The sequence below is a fragment of the Nomascus leucogenys genome, unplaced genomic scaffold (genome assembly GCF_006542625.1).
Source record: "Nomascus leucogenys isolate Asia unplaced genomic scaffold, Asia_NLE_v1 001259F_44931_qpd_obj, whole genome shotgun sequence".
In the NCBI taxonomy this organism is placed as follows: Eukaryota; Metazoa; Chordata; class Mammalia; order Primates; family Hylobatidae; genus Nomascus; species Nomascus leucogenys.
In genome coordinates, this window is record NW_022095833.1 from 21,922 (window position 1) to 44,970 (window position 23,049).

Genomic DNA, 23,049 nt, shown 5'->3' on the forward strand with positions numbered 1-23,049 from the left:
TAGGGAATACTAACACCTCAAAAAACTTTGTAAACTTCCTTCCTTCCTTCTTTTCTTCCTTCCTTCCTTCTTTTCTTCCTTCCTTCCTTCTTCTCTCTCTCTCTCTCTCTCTTTCTTTCTTTCTTTGTTCATTTTTGAGACAGAGTCTTGCTCTGTCACTCAGGCTAGAGTGCAGTGGCTGGATTATGGCTCACTGCCACCTTGACCTCCTGGGCTCAAGCAATCCTCTCACCTCAGCCTCCCTAGTAGCTGGGACTATAGGTGTGCTCAGCCAATTTTTTCTTTTTTTTTTTTTTTTTTGTAGAGACAGGGTCTCATCATGTTGCCCAGGCTGGTCTTGAACTCCTTGGATCAAGCAATCCTGCTGCCTCAGCCTCCCAAAGTGCTGGATTACAAGCATGATCCACTGTGCCCAGCCTTAAGTTTTTTTTCATACAAGAGGAAAGAATTTGGGAAAGTAGGTGTGTGTGTGTGTGTTGGTTAGGGAGCCAACACATTTTTCTGCAAAGCTTGAATTCTGTGCCTCAGTTTTTCACTTTGTTATGTGCAAAATAAAATCCTATCCTGCTATAGATTTAAACCTGTGAGCTGATCCTACTCAAAACCTGATTCAAACTTTGCGTAGATCTTTGTCTCTCTAAGGCATAAGAATAAATTCTTCTGGTTTCCTTCCCTCAGAAAAACGGACTTGGACTTCCCACAAGCCTTCCAGAAAGAACTCACCTGCCTCATCTGCCTGAATTACCTCATAGACCCCATCACTATAGGCTGCGGGCACAGTTTCTGTAGACCCTGCCTCTGCCTTTGCTGGGAAGAAGCCCACACTCCTGCCCTGCATGCAGGGAGCTGTCACAGCAGGAAGATTTCAACCAATGTTCTTCTGAAGAATCTAGTGTCCATTACCAGAAAAACCAGTCTCTGGCAGCTCCCGAGCTCTAATGAACAAATGTGTGGGATCCACAGGGAGACAAAGATGTTCTGTGATGTGGGCAAGAGCCGGCTCTGTTTTCTGTGTTCTAACTCTCAGGAACACTGGGGCACAGAAACACTGGCCCACTGAAGGGGCAGCTAAGGAACACTGTAAGTGATGACTCTGAGAGCACTTTGAAAGCTGGAGGGCAGCACAGGTAAAGAGATTAGGAGGAAGATGAAGAGCATGAGGATTAATCTATTCTTTACTGAGTGTCATGTACTGCCTAGGTATCAGTGATATAACTGTTGTCCTGCTATCAAATCTACTGATAAGTGGCTCATTTAACTTATATGCACTCATCACAATGCAAGAAATCCTCTGACTGCTCCTACCATCATGGCCCCTAGCCATGATATGGCTTGTCTCCACAGTAGCAGAAACTGATCGAGTCCCTATATTAGGGATAAGTGGCATATATATATATATAAATAAATATATAAAAATATATATGTAAATATATATACTTTTATATTATATTTTTATATAATCTATAATTTTTATATGATATATAAAATACATCATATAAAATATAAAATACATCATATAAAATATAAATATATATACTTATACAATATATATTATATATTTTATGTATATTTATATATAATATATATTTTGTATAAAATATAAATATACAAATATTTTAATATATGTTTATATATTATATATATAAATTGTATATTAATTTTGTACCCTCTGTAGAGATAATTATTTTTGTTTCTATGTCCATCCATAATAAAATACTATGTCTGCCCATAATAAAAATACTAGTGGAAAATAGGAATTATAATCATATAAGAGATAAAAGAAAATCTGTTAGTATCAATATATTAATACATATATATGGTGTTTGTTTTTACAGGGTTTAGTAAAAGGCATTCTAGTTTTCTAAACTATTTCCACGTTACAGTATATTTACTTTTCTCTCTTTCATGATTGGAAAGAGTGCAACAATATACATCCTTATACAATCATCCTTGATTACATCTAAGGGAGTTTCTGCAGTAGTAAAATTACAGGGTTAATATATTCATATAGGTATTACAGGGTAATGAAACAACATTCCGAATTCTTTCATCATTGAAGCCCAATTTGATCCTAATCCAGGTAGCCACTCTAATTAATGCAATTAACTCAGATACATAAATATATACATATATATGTATATGTCTGCATGTGTGGATGCACTTAAATGGTTTTAAATACCATCGACTTTTCCTCTCAAACAGTATTTTTGTTGAGAATGAGGTATATTCACTAGTTCATCAAAAATATTTTTTTTTTTTTTTGAGACGGAGTCTCGCTCTGTCGCCCAGGCTGGTGTGCAGTGGCACAATCTCGGCTCACTGCAAGCTCCGCCTCCCAGGTTCACGCCATTCTCCTGCCTCAGCCCTCTCTTAGTAGCTGGGACTACAGGCGCCCGCCACCACGCCCGGCTAAATTTTTTTGTATTTTTAGTAGAGACGGGGTTTCACTGTGGTCTCGATTTCCTGAACTCGTGATCCGCCCGCCTCGGCCTCCCAGAGTGCTGGGATTACAAGCGTGAGCCACCGCGCCCGGCCCATCAAAGACATTTTAAAAATTCTTAGATGATTACATTTGTTGCAGTGACTAGCTGGATTAGAATCAGATTGGGTTTAAAACGATGAAAGAATCTGGGAGAGGGGGCAGAGTGTTAGTTGTTAATTAGCACATGGATCAAAGGAGAGCATTGATGTGTTTAGAAGCCACAACATTGACAGAATAAAAAGCCAGACCTAACAAATCCAATTGTAAATCTCTTTACTATTGTATTTCCTGCCATTTCTGCTTCATAACACACAACTTGACCACTTTGTGGTGGTATCTGCAGTATTCTATTTTAGTCTAAATAGCATTTTCTGTCAAATTCATTCTGTTTCTCTCTCCTTCATCTTCCCTCTCTTCTTCCTTCCAGCTGTATTTTTTCACTAGAGAACACTAGTAGAATGTTCTCCCAAATTTCAGATTTCACATACACATCTGTAAAATAACATTATGGAGACACATTTTAGTTGCTACTGAGTACTTGGTTGTTTTCATAAGTTCACAGCATTACCAGTGTCCTCCAAAAAACAGTTTCCCATTTCCATAGCTAATCTCATCATTGACTCTGCCATCCAAGTTTATTCTATGCTAATCTAAAAGAGTCTGGAAAAATACTTAAAATACACTTTAAGAATTCATCATGCACATGTGTTGTATTTTATTTTATATATGTTCGAATGAATATCTTTCTCCACTAATGGTTTGCATTTCAATTCTTGTATCATGTTTTTTGAAACACAGAAGTCATCATTAATATAAAACAACCAATTTTTTTATTATTAATTTTTGTCCTGGTTAAGAAATCCTTATGAGAATATTGTATCATGTTCCCCTTATCTTCAGGACCTGAATCTATTTGGAAATGACTGCGCATGGTTTGATGGAGGAGTCAAAATCTAGTTACTTAAAAAAAATTCAATTAATCCAGCATTGGTCTGACCACCTTGTATATTTCAATGTAGAAGAGCATACTAATAATGCAGGATTATTTATATATGTGGTGAGAATTGGAAAATGAAGCCCAACATGGAAGGTCAAATAATATTAACTCAAAGGATGGATTAGTACAATGAAACACGATGGATAAGTGCAATATAGTTAGACAAAGAGAAAGAAAGACAATATTTCCCAGTTATCATTGAGACTTCACTCCAAGTTTTTGCATGAAGCAAAAGATCTCGACTCCTTCCACTGATTTTAACTTCATTCAGACATGTCTGTCATCTATTATTTCACTCAGCGACAGTCAGAAGTGAAGAAAAAAGAAAACAGAGAATATATTTTATGCCACGATCATGAATAATGATTTTTCAAAAATTGATTAATAAAGAACCAATACATATACTTTTAGTGTTTTTACCACACTTAATAGTAACACAATAAATGAGTTTTAATAACATTAGTATGCAATTCAAGACATAAAACAGAACCTATTTGTCCTGTTTGAAGACACAAGGAAGAGGGCTTCCTGGGATAAAGGAGTTCGCACAGCAGGTGAACACATTTCTGATTTGTCTCTGGTCAGAGGTGAATACAGCAAAAGATAGGCCTGAGAGGAGGTGAGAAGGAGCAATTAGGGATGGTGTATATAGGGGAGCTTTGATTAACATCAACAAAGCTCACAGTTCTAGCTTCACAATCCAGGAATAATCCTACGTGCCTGGTAGGTCTTGGGACATATTGCAGTGTAATTGGGGAGGTGGTAAAGAGACTGCACTGAATGTCGTTCTTAACACAGCCAAGACTAAAGAGTCCCTCCTCTCCATATATATTGCCATTCTGATTCTTCCCTTTCCAATACTTATTACAGACACCAAAAGCCCAATTCCAAGAGTCCCCCACATGGACCTCCCAGTAATATTTGTCGGAGGTGAAAGTCTGAGCACCCCATGCAAGAAAACTTGTAGGTGTTGCAGTGATATGGGGCGCATTTTGACGGTCACATCCAATACAAATGCTTCTCAAATCTCCGTATTGAAAGATATGACTGTTGGCTTCATTATGATGCAGAGTAATATCCACTGCAAAATAAATAAATAAATAAATAAGAAAGAAAGAAAACATGCATAGACATGTGTAAAGAAGCAAAAATTTTTCTATCAAGAAGTTAATTTACCAGGAAATGTAAAGTCACAAGGACACTTTTGCTTGTAACTTCTAATAAAGTATAGAGATGATTAATATTATCTACAAGACAAAATGCTAACCACAGATATTAAAAATGTTTTGAAAACTTACATACTGAGAGCCAAATGTAAGACCAACTTCTTTCAATCCAATTTTCAAAGCAAAATTTGCACATTATATGCCCTAAATGCTATGCTGTTATCAAGATCATTATTTAGAAATGTTTCTTTTTTTTTTATTATTATACTTTAGGTTTTAGGGTACATGTGCACAATGTGCAGGTTTGTTACATATGTATCCATGTGCCACGTTGTTTTGCTGCACCCATTAAGTCGTCATTTAGCATTAGGTATATCTCCTAATGCTGTCCCTCCCCTACTTCCTCCACCCCACAACAGTCCCCGGAGTGTGATGTTCCCCTTCCTGTGTCCTTGAGTTCTCATTGTTCAATTCCCACCTATGAGTGAGAACATGCGGTGCTTGGTTTTTTGTCCTTGCGATAGTTTACTGAGAATGATGTTTTCCAGTTTCATCCACGTCCCTACAAAGGACATGAACTCATCATTTTTTATGGCTGCATAGTATTCCATGGTGTATATGTGCCACATTTTCTTAAAGAAATGTTTCTTATTTTTAAAAACTAGTGGTGTCATTTTGGAAAGAATGTGAAGATTTTCACTTACTCAAGAACTGCTCTAGATAACTGGATAAAAATCCATAAGTACATGTCATAAGTGATAATTTAAAGCAGATTTCTGCAAAATCTTTGACCAGTCTCTCTGTGGCCCTCCATGCTAGCTCGGGGCTGAAGCTGGATTTTAGACTTAACATGTAGCTTTTCATATTGCAATTAAACTGAACTTCTTTTTGTTTGTAATTTTACTTGTATTCACAAAATGATTTCTTCTTTTTATTTTTACCCATTAATTTTTTTGGAAATACGTAATTATGTCCATTTAAAAAATTTAAAAAGCCCAAGAATCTCCAGTAAACTATATTCCCCAAAAGAGCAGTTCTTAGCTGTTCAAATGAATACACTAAAGAAATGTAAAATTTTGTATTTAACGTTAAATAGCTCACCTTCATTCTGAGCATTGTTCCATTTGCTCCATTTTTAAATTTGCTACACTACTCCTTTTTCCCATTACATTACTCAGTACATATGAGGCCATAATGTGTTTTTCATTATCTTTCAAACTTAATGCTATAAATCTGACTATACAGACACAGATACAAAAGTGTTGCATGATTATATTGTTCACTTATGCCTATAAAGAAGTAAAATACTTGGGCCGGGCGCGGTGGCTCACGCTTGTAATCCCAGCACTTTGGGAGGCCGAGGCGGGCCGATCCCGAGGTCAGGAGATCGAGACCACGGTGAAACCCCGTCTCTACTAAAAATACAAAAAATTAGCCGGGCGTGGTGGCGGGCGCCTGTAGTCCCAGCTACTCGGAGAGGCTGAGGCAGGAGAATGGCGTGAACCCGGGAGGCGGAGCTTGCAGTGAGCCGAGATTGCGTCACTGCACTCCAGCCTGGGCGACAGAGCGAGACTCCGTCTCAAAAAAAAAAAAAAAAAAAGAAGTAAAATACTTGATAAAGGGTGAAAATTACCTATGTGATCCTAACAATAATAATATTTAGATAGTGGGAGTGCTGCCTATGGGTGGAGACTTACCTCGGAATTTGTTGGGCCTGTCCCTCAGTCTGGTGATGGGCCCTGCCCTGAGCTCTAGATTCAGAGGCTGGGGCATGTGCAGCAGAACGCACTCACTCCTGCAAGGAAAAACCTGCAGTTACAATATCTACAGCCATAAAATAAATAAAAATCGCTATTTGTATTTAAAAGACATTTCATGAGAATCCTTTGAACCCACAAATTTGATAATTCAAAAATTATTACTTCCTTTTTGAAATTAATTTCTATTTACAGTTTCTGAATTGTAAAGCATAGTGGAAGAATCTGAGTCAGAATTCAGTCTGATCTTTCTTTTTTTTGCCCCAAATGTGTAAGGTTCCTTAGCCTTATGGCCTTGAGAATATTTAGAAATGAAATTCTTCTGAGTTCCACTTCTTGGCAGACTCCCCTGACATCTTTGTCTGAAATAGCGGGGTTCTGGGGAGGCTGCTGCATGTGCTGCTTCCTTTTCGAGATAAAGGATGTGAAACTTGTTCTAGGCAGCGAGACCTGTCTTTTAGAAATAAGCTTCCCTAGAGACTTATAAAGTTCTAACACTCAACAGTTTTTCAATCTATTTTTCAGAACTGTTAACTGATATGTATACAGGTACGAACAACAAATCATCAACTTTTTCACTGCTAAAATACTTCCCCCACTTCTCTCCTGCTTCCTCTGGTGACTTTCTCACCATCCACAAAACAAAACTTCCATCTTTCACTTATGCAGGCTTTTAAGCAATAAAACAAAATCAGAAATAAACATGTTTTTAAAAAAATTTTATTTCACTATTTATTTACGTATTTATGTGTTTATTTACTTAGTGGTCTTGTCTTTTCTGGTGTGAGAATGAAAGTAGATGCAAAAAAATAAAGTAGTATCTTAATCACTTATGCCATGACTTTGGTAGAGCCTGCTTTGATATTCGTGGAAACTGAAAGAACATATGCTAAAATCTGGGTACATACTCACCTGTATAATATGTCTCCAAAAGCCTGTAAAAAAAAAATAGAAAGATTTAGTGCAGTTCACAAGATGCATTTTTCATTAAGTTCAGTGTGAAATTTGAAGTCAGTTTCTCAAGATATTATTTCCCTACCATCTTCTCTTCTGCAAAGCATTTTCTATTTCTTCTGTAATGAAAAACCCAGTCAGTCGTATTGTCACTAATTAATGTCCTGGGAAAGTCTGAGTCTTGAAGACATTCTCTAAAGAAGTGAAGGGAGAAGAGGCCCAGAGATCCTATGCTCCATGGTAACCTCGAATAACCTACTCAGTCATCTTTCCCAGAACCTATTACCCAAATGAGTGGATCCTAAAATAATATTAATGTGAGCCTAGATCCCCAGAACTTCTGATCTTGCCATGTACTCAAATTAACCTAAATGTAAATGAATCACTCACTATTTTATACATGTTTGACAACCCAAAATATATTATTGACTTAGTTGGGGAATAGTTATTGGGGCTGTTACCTTGACCATTCCACAAAGTTTTGTGGCTGGTGGATAAAGTAGGAGGGACCTTTGGCCTGGTAGAATCCCTTGGCAGGGCTATACTCTCCCAATAAAGTAGCATTAGTTATGCAAATGTGTTCTTGGAAACACATCATGGAAATAGAGATGGATTTCAGCCATGAGGAAAATACTTATACATGTGAACAGTCAAAAACCTGAAACCACATTGTGAATTTGTACCTGAAGTAGCTCCACATCTGGTTTATGACACATTTTCATCAGCTCCTCATGTGTTCCTCTTAAAATCTCCCTCCTATGAGCCATTTTGGCTTTACTTAAATGAAGTTGATGAAAAATATCTTTCCCCTTCTTTTTAGCATCTCCAAATTATGTTTTTCTTCTTCATGATGAAATGCAGGCATCTTCTGATACTCAGTTCTAATTGCTTCTAGCCTTACATTCACATAATCCTGCAGTGATAATGGGTTAGTCAAAAGAGAAATGTATTTATCCATCTCCTATTAAATCTCACTGATTCCTTTTGTCTCTCGAACATCCAATAGTTTAAACCTCAGTCTTGCCAGTTCTTAGAATCCACAAAATTTTTTCCTTTCCTTTCTTTCTGCATAAAGATGTATCTGACCAATTACATTAAATTTATTCAAGATAATGTGTTTTCTAAGATAGTTGGAAATAAAAAAAACGCAATTTGAATTTCTCTGTTCCAACCCATATTTATGGAAAACTAAGAACAGTTCATGCTTAAGAGTTGGAGTATAGAGCTATAGTTACTAGAAAGGAAATAATTATTTCTATTTCTGAGATACGCAACAAGTTGCTTAAACTCATTATATGTGAAATGACCTTAGAGTAACATGTCCAGCTAAATGCATTTCACGCAGCAAAACTTATCCTAATAAGGCTGCATTTATGATCTGGCCATCTTTGTCTCTCTGAATTCATTTCCTTCCATTCTTTTTCTAAGTCATCCCAATCTGAAACATAGACTTCTTTGTGGTTCCCCAGGCCTCCAAATATACACAAACTCAAAATTACTGCATATGCTGTTCTCTCCAACTAGAATTTTACACACACACACACACAAACACCCATATACATATACATATACACACACTCATGGCCCACATATATATCCATACATACTTTCGTGCTCCCCTTCCTCTTCAAAACTTCGTTCAATTTGAATTTTTCAGTGAGTCTTTTTTCTGACCACCCTATTTAAAACTCAGACACTAATCTCCCGTTTCTGGCCTCTATTGTCCTTTTCTACTTCCCTGCTTGATTATTCTCCAACAAAGAACCTACCACACTCGAACACATCACATATTGCACATATTTGCATGTTGACCATTTGCCTCTCTCATTTGGATTGTACAATTTGTGAGGACAAAGATGCTTTCTTTCTTCTATACTAGCAAATTTTATAATTTAATATTCAACAGAGACTAGGTTCTTATGAAATACTTTTCGACACACTAATATTAGCTATCATACCCTCAAAGTATACATCCACAAAGAGAAAATCATTTTTAATGTTTTTCTGAAGTCCTCAGATTTCTCCTTACATTTAGATACTAGTTCCCATATTTTGGGCATGTTTCTATGTCTCCCTGAAGACACAAATCCATATTTCTCATCACTTTTCTCATCATATGTTATGTATTATTCAGTATTAATTCATTGAGATTCTTAATTTCATGGTTTCCCTAGATTTCCCCTAACACTCTTTCTGTCTCAAATTTTCCATACAATTCTAAATACCACTTGTCCACCAGCATTCAGATTAATGCTGACCCAGGCTCAGAAGGTTCACTTGAGCTTTCTATGACTGCCAAATAACTCTTATGTCCAGCATTTATCCAACCAGCACATATAGAATGCTGTGAGATGGCCCAGTTTCTTGTATCTGTTGGTGTATAGCTACAGGTTTGTATGAAAACAACCAGCACACTTTGGGTAACATCAATGATTTTGTTAGAAATCCCATCTAACAGTCATACTATTCTACATAAGAAATGAGGCCACTTTTTCTCAATGTTTTCTTTTTTTTTTTATATTGACTCCCAGAAACTTTACAGTTTGATATCAAGTCCCTATTTTAAGACTCACCCATTTGCCCACCATAAGTTCCTGGAGAAGGTAGCGTAGTACAGGACTAACCTTCCAGTGGCTGATTCTGGTGGTTTCCACATTCAGGTTTCTCTGATTTTCCATGCTTTTTCCCATAAAGACTGCATTTTCTTTAAAAGCTTCTCCTGCAAAAGGGCCATAAATTGAAGCACCAGTGAAGACAATAAAGTAACATGCAGACAGTTTCATAGGGAGGGGGCCAGAATGAGAGACAAGTAAGTCCCTAGTAAATGGCATTTCTTCGGTTTCCCTTCTTCTTCGTCAAATCTCAGAGGTTTGAAGCTAAGAAAGCCCCAAAGAGAGTTGCTTAAAGGGACTCAGAGTTGGCTTCACCCAGTCTCCAAGAACATAGACCCACAGGAATTTCATGTGTTCTTTATAGAAATAGACCTTCAGAGGCATCACTTACCCGGTGTTCCTCAGCAGCCCACTCAATGGGACAGTGTCTGTGATCCCGGTGCTCCTGAGAGCTGGAGCACAGTGAACAGAGCAGGCTCTTGCCCACTTCACAGAACATCTTCTTTGTCTCCCTGTGAGTGCCACACATTTGCTCCTCAGAGCTCAGGAATAGCCAGAGACTGGCTTTTCTGGCAAGGGAAGCCATCTTCTTCCATCGAATGCTAGTTTTGAGGTTTCTCTGCTGTGTTGTCTTTATGCATTCAAAGCACCGAGTAAGAATTGGGATGTCTTGCCAGCTGAGGTAGAAACAGGGCCTGCAAAAGCTGTGCCCACAGTCTATGGTGACCGGGTCTATGAAGTAGTTCATGCAGATGGGGCAGGTGCGTTCCCTCTGGAAGACTTGCGAGATTCCAGAATTCATGTTTCTGAGGAAGAAAGAGGAACATGTCATTTTGGGGTCTGTGTTGATGAAAAGCTTCTGAACATGTGGAGATAAGTGATAGCTATAGTTTCTTCTCTTGACAGTGTTCATTAAAGCACAGCAAACTATTTCTTCTGTAACAAAAATAAAAATCTCACACAGAGAGAGTCTCCCGGCTTTATAGTAGATATTACTGACTAGATGACTCACAACCCCTTCTACTCCTAGTTCCTGTCTGTAACATAATACTAATCTCTTCAATTTCCCATTTTCTGAATGTGGATCTGGAAATTGGGTTTGATTCTAAGTGGCCTAGAATAAATTGTAGTTGTTCCTATTCTTCTTTCACGTAAGTGCTGAATGAGTATGAAAGAGCGGGAAAAACTGCCTTGGCCAAAGAAATATGAGAAGTTGGCTAGAGGGTCCTATGATATATTTTTAGAGAGAGACACAACAGTGGGGCAGCAAACCACCATGGTACATGTTTACCTGTGTAACAAGCCTGCACATCCTGCACATTTATCTCAGGACTTAAAATAATATAAAATTAAAGTAAAATAAAAAACCAAAACCAACACAAAACAGAAAAACCAATCAACCAACCAAATAAACAAATAAAAAACAGCGATTAAACCAATTTAGGTTGAATAGAAGAGAAAACATAATGAAAGATATTGGGACTTTTTATTTTCTTGTGGATTAAATTAACTTCTAGGGATACCCAAACTCTGAACTAACATATAGTAGGATTTTTGTTAAACTTAAAGAGGTGTAATTATATTTCTACAGTGTGATGGTGAATTTTCGGTATCAGTCTGACTGGATTAACCAACACCTAGGGAACTGGTGCAGCATTGTTTCTGGGTGAGTCTATGAAGGTGTTTCCAGAGGAGAGAGACATGTGAGTTGGTGAGCTGAGTGGGACCATCATCCCTCAATGTGAGTGGGCACCATTCAATCAGCTGGTAGCTCAGATAAAAGGAAAAAGCCAGAGAAAAGGCGATTTCATCTTTCTTTCTCCTGAAGCTGGTTCTGAGGCTTTCAGCCTTGAGCTCAGTCAAGATACCAGTATCCTCAGAACATCAGCTTAAAGACAGCCTATACTGGAACTGCTCAGACTCCATAATCAAGCAAATGAATTTTCCTGATGAATTCTCTCTCATGTAGAATCATGTGTAGCTTGAGGACAGATATGTGTTCTGAGAAATGTGTAAGGAGGTTTTATTTATTTACTTTTTGAGATGGAGTCTCACTCTGTCACCCAGGCTGGAGTGCAGTGGTGCAATCTCGGCTCACTGCAACCTCTGCCTCCTGGGTCAAAGCAAGTCTCCTGCCTTAGCCTCCTGAGTACCTGGGATTACAGAAATATGCCACTACACCCAGCAAATTTTTTCTTTTTTTCTTTTTTTTTTTCCAGTAGAGATGAGGTTTCACCATGTTGGCCAGGCTGGACTTGAACTCCAGGCCTCAAGTGATCTGCCCACCACGGCCTCCAAAAGTGCTGGGATTACAGGCATGAGCCACTGCACCTAGCCAGGTGGTTTTATTGTTTTGACATGACAGAATATACTTACACAAACCTAGATGGTATAGCCTGCTACACACCTATGGTATACAGTACATTCTATTGCTCCTAGGCTACAAAACTGTACAGCATGTTCTGTACTGTATACTGTAGGCAATTGTAACACAGTGGTAAGTGGTAATTATTTAGTATGTAAACATATTTAAATACAGAAAAGGTACAGTAAACATACTGGTATTATAATCTTATGAGACCACCATGTGTGGTTTGTGGTTGACTGAAATGGCGCATGAATGTATCTCTACATGTATACATATACATCCTATGATTCTGTCTGTCTGGAGAGCCCTGACTAATATATAAACTATGGTCTTTGGCAATTTTAAGTCCTTTTCTTTACTCTCTTTTATTTGATAACACTGCTGAATTTTAGTGAAACAAATGAAAAATCTTAGAATTATAAATATTCTCCAGAGGTCATCTAAGTCATTTTAAGGAATTTTTCATAGTTTAATAAGATTAAGACTCAAGTGAGATGGCAACCACCGTCACGTATCAAATTAGGTCTTATATATTTATTTGGTCAAAAAATTGTGTTTTGATTTCCAAACTAGGATGTTTTGGGGAGCTTTCTCATTTTTTTAAGTTTCACTATTTTGCATCTCTCATCATTACCTTACTAATTTAAAGTTATGTCTAAAAGCTGAATGAATTAATTAACATTCATTAACATCTTCTCAATTCAATTGTATAATATTAATACCCTCATTACACATATATTTACACACATCTGTGTGTACATACATGTATAAATATCAACTCCATATGTTCATTATGCATATATATCTGTTGCAGCAAACACTAGATATTTAAATTTTTTCCAAAGGATATTGAAGAATGATAGAAAACACAAAATAATAACAATTAGTATCCTCATAATTCATAAAATCTATAGTAAGAATATGAATTACAAATGGTATCATTGTGTAGATTTAAGATAATGAGATATTTTTAACACTCTAATTTATTATTTTGTAAAGGAAAGAAGATATAATTTTATCAATACAAGTTTCACCCACCACTGGGTTCTTTGAATGGTTCCCACAATGATTCTTCGAGAGATAATTCTGTTAAGTACCCCTCAAGGTCAGGAGCTCATTCACTGCAGTACTGAATTTCAGAGGTCACCAAAATACAGCTCCCTCTAAGTGCGCTCCTTCTCCTTTGAAGAAAACTGAGCTTGTCTCTTCTATGTCCTTTTATAAGAATCTGTGAAGACCACACCCACCTCTTTAAGTGGGTGGAGTATTGAGAAATGTTGAGAATAAGATGATTAGGTTTATGCAGTATTCAGATCACACCTTTGCACTGCTGATTAAATTATCATCATTTCTTAAAAAACCATAACTGAAATGAATCATATGTAACATAAATTCTTTCAGATTAGACATACACTAGAAATTAACTAAGATGCATTTTTTATTGTTTATTGAGTTTCATCCAAGATACAGGCATTCCTCTAAGGGTGCATTTATTTATTCTAGAGAAACTGCCTCCTTGTGGAGTGCAGCGGTACAATCATAGCTCACTGCAGCCTTGAATTCCAAGGCTCAAGAGATCCTCCTGCTTCAGCCTCCCAAGTAGCTAGGACTACAGGCTCACACCATCCCACCTGGCTAATGTTTTTTAAGACTTTTCATAGAGTCAGGGTATGGCTCTGTAGCCCAGGCTGTTCTTCAACTTCTGTCTTCAAGCCATCCTCTGGTCTTGGACCTCCAAAGTACTTGGGAGTACAGGCATAAACCACCTCGTCCAGCCTTAAAGGCTGCTTTAGTACCTTTATAGGATATTCGGAGAGAAGTCCAACAGGAAGATAAAACTTTTTTTTGTTTCCTACCACTCTAAGAGAAATCACTGACTAACCAAATAACTCTACTAATTTGAGGTCTCTTGTTGAATTTACAAAACTTTGCCAATCTCATGGGTGAAATATGAGTTATTATTTTAATGCTTTTCTCCACATGGTGCATGATTTTCTACCATGACTAGAAATGCAATATAGTAATTAATTTGGGGATTATAAACAAGTTTTAGGACATAGGCTAATTCACAAATACAGAATCCAAATGATAGGGATGGACTATATTTTTCTTTCTATAACAAATATTTTTGTTGTCATGTGACAATTTAAAAAAGAAAAGAGATTTCAGAAGTGGCTACTCAAATATTTTCTGACAGAGGAATTCTTTGCCAATAGCCCCCACAAGACTTATATTCATGAGTGTCAGAACAGTGAAGACAAATCTATCATCCTTATGTCTGTCAAGGTTCAAAAAGTCTGTCAAGGTTCAAAAATCAAAGCAGAACCCATAATATATATGTATACTTAGGGAGATTCACATATGAACTAAGTGCAAGGAATTGGTTTCCACAGTTGATGGGCTGCCTGAGCAAGTATGAGATCCCTGTTAAAGTCAGTTAGGAAGAAAAATCCTCAGCTGGCTGGATCCCAATGGTCACGATTCAAAGCTTTGGTCCAAAGTCAGTAGGGGGCAATTGGGAGTCCCATTTGCTATTTTAAATGTTTTTGAAGGAATGCCTATGTCTTTCTTTAAGGGACTTTCACTGATGAAGTCAGGCTTACCTGGGTACACTTGCTAGATACAGGAGTAGGACCTTTGGTTACATCTGCAAAATACCTTCCCAGTAGGTCCTACGTGTTTCATTGAATAATAATAAGAAAGTTTGTCTGTGCCACAAAGCCCAGTTTCATTCTCCTACATGTGGCTTGCCAATTATCCCAGCACCATTTGTTGAATAGGGTGTCCTTTCCCCACTTTATGTTTTTGTTTGCTTTGTCGAAGATCAGTTGGTTGTAAGTAATTGTAGGTTCATTTCTGGGTTCTCTATTCTGTTCCACTGGTCTATGTGCCTATTTTTATACCAGTACCATGCTGTTCTGGTGATGAATAAAGGCCTGGAGTATGGGGATGTAATGCTCAGGGGCCAGACAGTCGGGTGCAGCAGCACAGCCTCATCCAGCAATTCGAGAGGGGATAGGAAGAGAGAAAGGTGGGGAAGACTAGAGGCAGGTTTATGAAAGGAAGCAGAGCCCTTGGTTGGGTAGAAATGGGGGTGGAGGACGATTCCAGCTTGTCTTCTGCAGCATGAATACCCTGACCCCCTGCCACAAACAGTCATCTATACACAGCAGCTCTCCTCTGACTGAGATTCTTGGTTATTTTCTTGCTTGATGCAGGAGTGAGGGGTTGGAGAGGTAACTGACCAGGTACCTCAGCCCTCTGCCCATGGATACTGTTGGGAACCTTGGCTTTTTAGCTCCAAAGCAGCTACAGCAGATTTTCAGGGGAATGGCCTGGTTTGTGGCCCAGATTCCTTGGCATTGTCATGTCCCACTGGTCGGCAGCTGAGGGTTCTTCTGCTCTAACCTGAGAATAGACAAAACAATTGTTGGTTACCCTAAAGTGTTTACAGCTGTTATATCTGTGGCTAGAGAAAGTTTTAATGGCTTTAGTGTTTTTAGACAATTTCTAAATCATCTTTCAGTTAAATTGTGAAGTTGATCCGTTTTACTCTGTTTAAAAATTAAGAAGGAAAATTATAGAAATACTGTTCTTTTAAAGATATTTTATTGTTTCTGTTTAATTTTTATTTGGATATGTGCATTTTTTTATTTTGTGTTGTTTTTTAACTGAAAATCATATTGACTTCGTTTAGCTTTAAAATGTTATTATTTTGAAAAATATTTAACTAAATGTATAAGTAGAGCTATGGAAAAAATATTGTATATATAAGGGTAGAATTGGTAGTCAGATCCAGCAAGAGCTAAGCAAATAATTTCAATGCTTTGGGAGGCAGAGATTGGAGGATCCCTTGAGCCCAGAAGTTCGAGGTTACAGTGAACTATGATTGCACCACTACACTCCAGCCTGGGCAGCAGAGCAAGGCACTGTTTCTTAATAAAAATCTGCATTTTACGGGGTAAGGGACACTGATAGTGTTACTCTCCCCTCCCACTAGTAGATAGATCAAAGAAAAATGTGAGAATAAAAGCCACCCTGCAGATGGCAGAGAGGATTGCGTGCAGAGTGTGCCAAGAACAACACAATGTCCAGCATGACATCCTCTTCACTGATATCCTCTTCCTCTCTTCTTGCCATTTTCTTTATTTTACAAAATTCATTGCTTTATAGGGAAGAATGAGAGGAAAAGATGGCATGGGCTGGTCCAAAATTATACAAGGAAAAAATAAAATGAGAAGTTACCAGATGACATAGAAAAGGGATCCTCAGACATACAGAGGCCAGGAGACAAAAGAGAAATGTTTTCTTAGCAGGGAAGAAGAACTCTGAAGATGTTTCTCTGTTGGGAGAAATCCAGCAGCCAACACATTAGCAATCAAGTATTTTATCAAGGGTGTGAATATTGGTTTTGCAAAGTTGTTAACCATTGGTCTGCTTCAAGATAGAATATTTTCAAATTGCAAATTTTATTAGGAACCAATTTTTACACTACTTTCCAGGAGTCCATCAATTTTGTCAGTCAATTCACTATTCTTGTTGCCCAAAAGGGTAGAGATAATCATAGATCACAGATCTGTCTAGCATTAGCTAAGGACGTTTCATTACAGAGAAGGATGCATGTATGTGCCTGCGCATGTGTGTATGTGTAATTCAATCATAAATTGAAGGTTTAAAGGTTGCGTGGGTGGAAGATAATTCATTCTGACTCCTGGCTTCAGAGTTGCATGTTTATTGGGAGAAAAGAGAGTCAAGCAGGGAAGAATAGTAGCCCTGTGCCTTCCAGAACTGCAGCATGCTTGGGAATTGTGAGGCTTCCTGCTTTCCAGGAGATTTTGGAACTAGGAAGATGTCACCAGTGGCTAGCACAGTACCACCTTCCTTACATCTGCCTGTCATCCCTCCTCAGGGCATCCAAATGTGGCCCTCTCCTTAACTCCTTCCTCTGCTTCTCTTCTCACAATCCTGGGATCTGAGCACTCTCTTTACCTGTGCACAGTGTCTACTTATGGAAACCCCAGCACCTGCTGCACTCGGGGCTGCAGCCCTGAGCTGAGTCTAGTAGAAATTTTGTGAACTAAAGATAGTGCAAGAAATGTAAATTAGTTCACCCGCTATGGAAAACAGTCTGGAGATTTCTCAAAGAACACGGAGCTAAATTTTGATACAATTATCTCATTACTGAGTATATACTCAAAAGAAAATACATCATTCTACCAAAAAGACACATACACTCCTATGTTCATGGCTGCACTATTCAAAATAGCAAAGACATAATCAACCCAGGTGTCCACCAATGGTAGAGTGTATAAATAAAATGTGGTACATATACACCATGGAATACTATACAGCCATAAAAAGAATGAAATCGTGTCCTTTACAACAATGTGGATGGAGCTGGAGGCTTTAATCCTAAGCAAATTCATGCAGGATAGAAAGCCAGATGCTGTATGTTCTCACTTACATGGGGGAGCTAAATATTGAACACACATAGACATCAATATGGGAAAAATAGACTCTGTGGACTACTTGAGGGTGGCGGGAGAGGGATGGGTTAAAAAAATACCGCCTGGGGGCAGTGTCTACAGCCTGCCTTGCCTGTCTCTGTCTGGGATCGCTCCTCCGCCTGCTCCTCTCCTGCTCCTGTTGGGCCTTGTGACCACCTGGTTTCCTGTAGGCAGGCCTCCATTCAGAGTAGCATCGCCACAGGGATGGGTCCTGTCACTCCGCACCCCCCCCCAAACCCAGTTACCCTCCCCTGAGCCCTGGTTCCCCGTTGAGGCCACTCAGTGCAAGGAGACCTGGGACCCCGCGGCCCACTCGCCCTACCCAGCGCCTCTGCCCTTGGCGTGCGAGGCACCACACCCTCCTCTGCCCTGTGCTGGACCTGAAGGGGCCCCTTCAGATCACAGCCGCCATCACAGCCGCTGCCGCACACCAGAGGACATGACATAGGGGCAGCTTTCCCAGCTGGCTTTCACACAGGAGCTCTAGATACTTAGCCCGCCTCGTGGAGAGACCTAAAATCAACGCATGACTTAACAGCTTATTTTGTTAAGAGAAAAGCTCAAACCAAAGGCACATGGTTAGTTTGGACTTTATTGCAAGCGGAACTGCTATGATATGCTTTTAGCCCTGAAGTGAGCTCCAGGCTAAGAACAGAAAGTGGCTTCTCTGCTTTCCCTCCCAAGCACAAGTGTATTCACCTTGCAGACTTGAATCACTGAAGATGTAAGTCAGCTATTACTCTCATTTTGGGAGACACCCTGTGGACAGCATGAAGACTGTCCCTGATCAAAGTCTTTAGTAAGCAGGAAGGAGTCAAGGTTAAAGAAGGTGTTTGCTTACCCTGGACTACAGTATTTTGTAAAATGAACCAAGGCTTGGGTTTCCTCTGGAAGCCTGTCCTGCCTGCTTCTGTAATCTGGCGCTCTGCATCCAGATCCTGGCCCCTTATGGACACCACCTTCTATTACTCTTAGGATTCTCTGCTCTTTTGGGAGTTCAGACGTGGCACCTTATTTCACTTCTGAGCTACTCTCTGCCATCCAGAAACTTAGTGGACCTATAGAACTATATTGTTCTGCTAAACTTGTGACCACTCATATCTCAAGGTCGCATAATGGAAAAAATAGAATAGAAACATGGAAAATATTAAGATTCATCAGGGGACTTTGACAATTTTTTTCTCTTAACTCCTCCCTTTTGGGTTACTACCAATGCATTTTCAACAGTAGGTCAATGTTGTTTTAAGTGGCCCTGTAACAGTATGCACAGCAGTTCTTGGTGATTTTGATTCATCCACAAAGCATTTTATTACAGCAAAATAATAAAGGTGCTGGTTTCATTGGCTGCGGGGTACCAGAGAGTAACCCCAAAATTGAGGTGTGCGCTAAAATCCAGGGGAAGTGGCTGAAGCATTCCACAAAGAATTAATTAATCCCTCCACAAGAACATCTTTAGATTTTGAATGTATCCTTAGAGGACAAGGGATCATACAAATGCGCAGCTTATAATCCAGCCACACATGAATTAAAAGTTGAACCCATTGGCCAAAAGCTCCTTGTGAGTCACCTTTCTTCAGATGATTTTGGCATTCTTCCCCTGCTCATTCATAGGTATTAGCTGTTCATTCACGTAGGCCTGTAGCTTTGGAGTGTGTGGTTAGTGGGGTCCTGGCTCCTCAAGTGTGTTGGCTAAAGGACAGGCAGGATGTTGCCCCGGGAAGCAACTGGAGAAGGTTGTATTCTCATCTTGCCATAGATAGCATTGACCCAGTGGACTCTGGAAACTATTCCTGCATGGTGGGAAACAACTCTGGAAATGTAAAATATGTGGCATACATGGTTCATGTACTTCAACACGCTCCTACTCTAAGGGACTACAGGATCAGATAGTGTCTCTGTTTTCCACAGTACACTTTATCTCTGATGTTTGTAGGAACCCAGCTGCCAACCATAACTGGTTTCATAATGCACAGCCTAATCACCCTTCCTCAAGACATCGAACTGCAGGAAACTGACTGAAATTCAGTGGGGTTATTATGCAAGATATTAGGCTACATTAGTGTTTAGCACATAATGAGATTGGATTTATGCAGTCTACTGGAAGACTTGAAATAGAAAAAGGCAATGGATTCAAGCAAGCTATAATTATGGCACCAGCAAGCATAAAAGTGGTAGATGGAGACTTTGTTTACTCTGTCCTGCAATGCTACCAGGCTGCGGGGTCTGGTCACTTGTTGGTATGACATCCATGGATTGATAACCAGCCATCTGTCTTAAGTCCTGAGATCTAAATCCCAAAAGTCACACTTATCAGGACCTGGAATCTTGGACCTAGAGCCTGTCTATTTCATCATGTCCCAAGCTGGCTTGAGCTCTCTCCATACTCAGGCTGTGACACAGGAGCATGTGGAGAAATACATCTGTGAAGCTACAAATGAACACGCTACCATGCAGGCAGAACCACCTCTCATGGTTGTTCCTTTTGAAACAAACAAAAGCAGAAACAGTCACAGTTTTTGATACTACTCAGAATAATGAAAAAAAAAAAAAGAGATGATTCAGAAACTGGATTATTCAGCTCATTTCCAGAGAAAGCACATCCCAGTGCAGTGGAAGCACCATCAGAGAAAATTGCTAGTGGCATCTCTGTTCCTGATGTCTCCATCAAATTGAAACCCTACAGACCCCCATACCAGATACATAAAACCTGGTGTGGAGGGCAGGCAAGGACAGTGGACTGCCCATCAATGCCTATTTTGTGAAGTATCAAAATCTGGAGTATGAAGTTGGTGTGGTGGGAAGTTGGCACGGGGTTTGAATCCCAGGAAGTGAAAGTGAGCTTCATTTAGCTGAAATGGAACCATCTAGTCTTTATGAACTCTTGATGGTAGCGAGAAGTGCTGCAAGTGAAAACCCACCTGCCATGCTTACCTTCTGAACCAGCAAAGAGAAAACAGCATCATCAAAAAACACCCAGGCATCCTCTCAACCCATAGCACCCCAAAGTATCCTGTTGTTTCAGAAGCTGCAAACAACAATTTTGGAGTGGTGCTTACAGATTCATCTAGGCACAGTGGCACTCCAGAGGCACCAGATCACCTGATTATCTCCACTGCATCAGAGAGGTTGGTCTATGTCACTTGAATTCCTTGGGCAAATGGGAATTCTTCAATTGCTGCCTTCAAGGTCAAATATAAATGGATGAGGACCAGTGACTGGCTGGTGGTAGCTGAAGATATCCTTCCTTCCAAAATTTCTGTGGAAGTTTGTAGTGTGGAACCAGGTTCAACATACAAATTTAGGGTCATTGCTATCAACCACTATGAAGAGAGTTTTCAGAGGTCAGCGTCTCATCCTTATCAGGTGACTGGGTTCCCCAAACTTGTTTCCAACTGTCCAATAACGAACCTCACATTGTATACACAGAGGCTGTCAGCATTACTCAGATTGTGCTAAAGTGGACATACATTCCATGAAGTAACAATAACACTTCCATTCTTTTATATCTATTACCAACTCATAGATAATGACAATGACAATGGTTATAAGAGGGATGTTACAGAAGGTTCAAAGGAGTGGCACATGATTGCCCATCTGCTGTCAGAAACTTCCTATGGCATTAAAATGCAGTGCTTCAGTGAAGGAGAAGAAAGTGAGTTTAGCAATGTCATGATCTGCGAGACTAAAGTAAAACGTGTTCCTGGAGCTTCTGAGTATCTGAAAGGCTTGAGTACCCCTCTGAATTCCTCAGGAAATATGAGGCCATCAACCAGCCCTGCCAGAAGCAGTGACCTGTTATATCTGATCCTTGGCTGTATGCTGGGTGTCTTGGGCCTCATCTTAAGGTTTTCATTGAAATGGGACTGTGGAAGAATCACCAGCAGAATATCATAGAGAAACATGACCCTCCAGGATATCTCTATCAAGGATCAGATATTAACGGGCAGATGATGGAATACACCACCCCCTCAGGAGCAAATGAGATAAATGGAAGTGTTCATGGAGGCTTACTGAGCATTGGCGGTCTCAACAGTGGCTGTTCCCACCTTCGCCATAAGGTCCTCAATGGAGTCAGTGTAATTGTGAATGGGAGCTTAAATGGAGGGCTTTGCTCTGGGCACACCAACTCTCTTACAGCAATGGGGATGGAGCTGGAGGCTGTAATCCTAAGCAAATTAATGCAGGATCAGAAAATTAAATGCTATATGTTCTCACTTATAATTGGGAGCTAAGCACTGAACACACAGAGACGTCAGTATGGGAAAAATAGACTCTGTGGTCTACTTGAGAGTGGAGGGAGAAGGATGGGTTAAAAAACTACTTATTGGAGGCGGCCTCTATAGCCTGCCTGCTTGTCTGTCACAGGATCCCTCCTCCTGCTCCTGGCATGCTCCTGGCAGCCATGAACCCGCCCGGTTACATGCCCACTCGCCTCTGCCTGGAGGAGTGCTGAGCCCTGATGCCCAGCTCCAGCGTCAAGATGCCAGAAGAACAAGAACCCAGCGCCCTCCTGACCTACCCAGCACCTGTGCCCTGGCCTGCAAGACACTGTGCCCTCCTCTGCTCTGCGTGGTGCGTGGAGGGGCCCCTTCCGATCAATCGCAGCCGCTGCCACCATAGCCTCCACCATAGTCGCTGCCGCAGGCCTCGGTGGGAAGGACCTGAGGGTGGCTTTCCCAGCTGGCTGCCACACAGGACCTCTGGATGCTTAGCCTGCCCAGCGGAGAGATCTAAAGTCAAGGCATGACTTAACAGCTTATCTTGTAGGAGAACAGCTCAACCCAAAGGCAGATTGCTAGTTTGAAGTTTATTACAAGCAGAGCTGCTATGATGTGCTTTTAGCACTGAAGTGAACTCCATTGTAAGTACAGAAAGTGGCATCTCTGCTTTCCCCCCAAAGCACAATCATATACACCTTGCAGACTTGAATCACTGAAGATGTAAGCCAACTGTTACTCTCAGTTTCAGAGACCCCCTCTGGACAGCATGAAGACTGTCCCTGATCAAAGTCTTAGTAAGCAGGAAGGAGTCAAGGTTAAGGAATGCGTTTGATTACCCTGAACTCTAGTAACTTGGAAAGTGAACCAAGGCTTGAGTTTTGCTCTGGAAGCCTGCCTTGCCTGCTTCTGTAATCTGGCGCTCTGCATGTGAATCTTGGATCCATATGCACACTGCTGTATGTTACTGTCATGATTCTCTGGTCTTC

At 39.8% G+C, this 23,049-nt stretch overlaps 2 pseudogenes; one reads left to right on the top strand and one right to left on the bottom strand.

Annotated features, from left to right (window-relative positions):
• Positions 1-4,060: 4,060 nt before the first annotated feature.
• Positions 4,061-10,770, bottom strand: LOC100599887 (annotated as a pseudogene).
• Positions 10,771-18,759: 7,989 nt separating this feature from the next.
• On the top strand, positions 18,760-21,979 carry LOC115833727 (annotated as a pseudogene).
• The last annotated feature ends 1,070 nt before the right edge of the window (positions 21,980-23,049 follow it).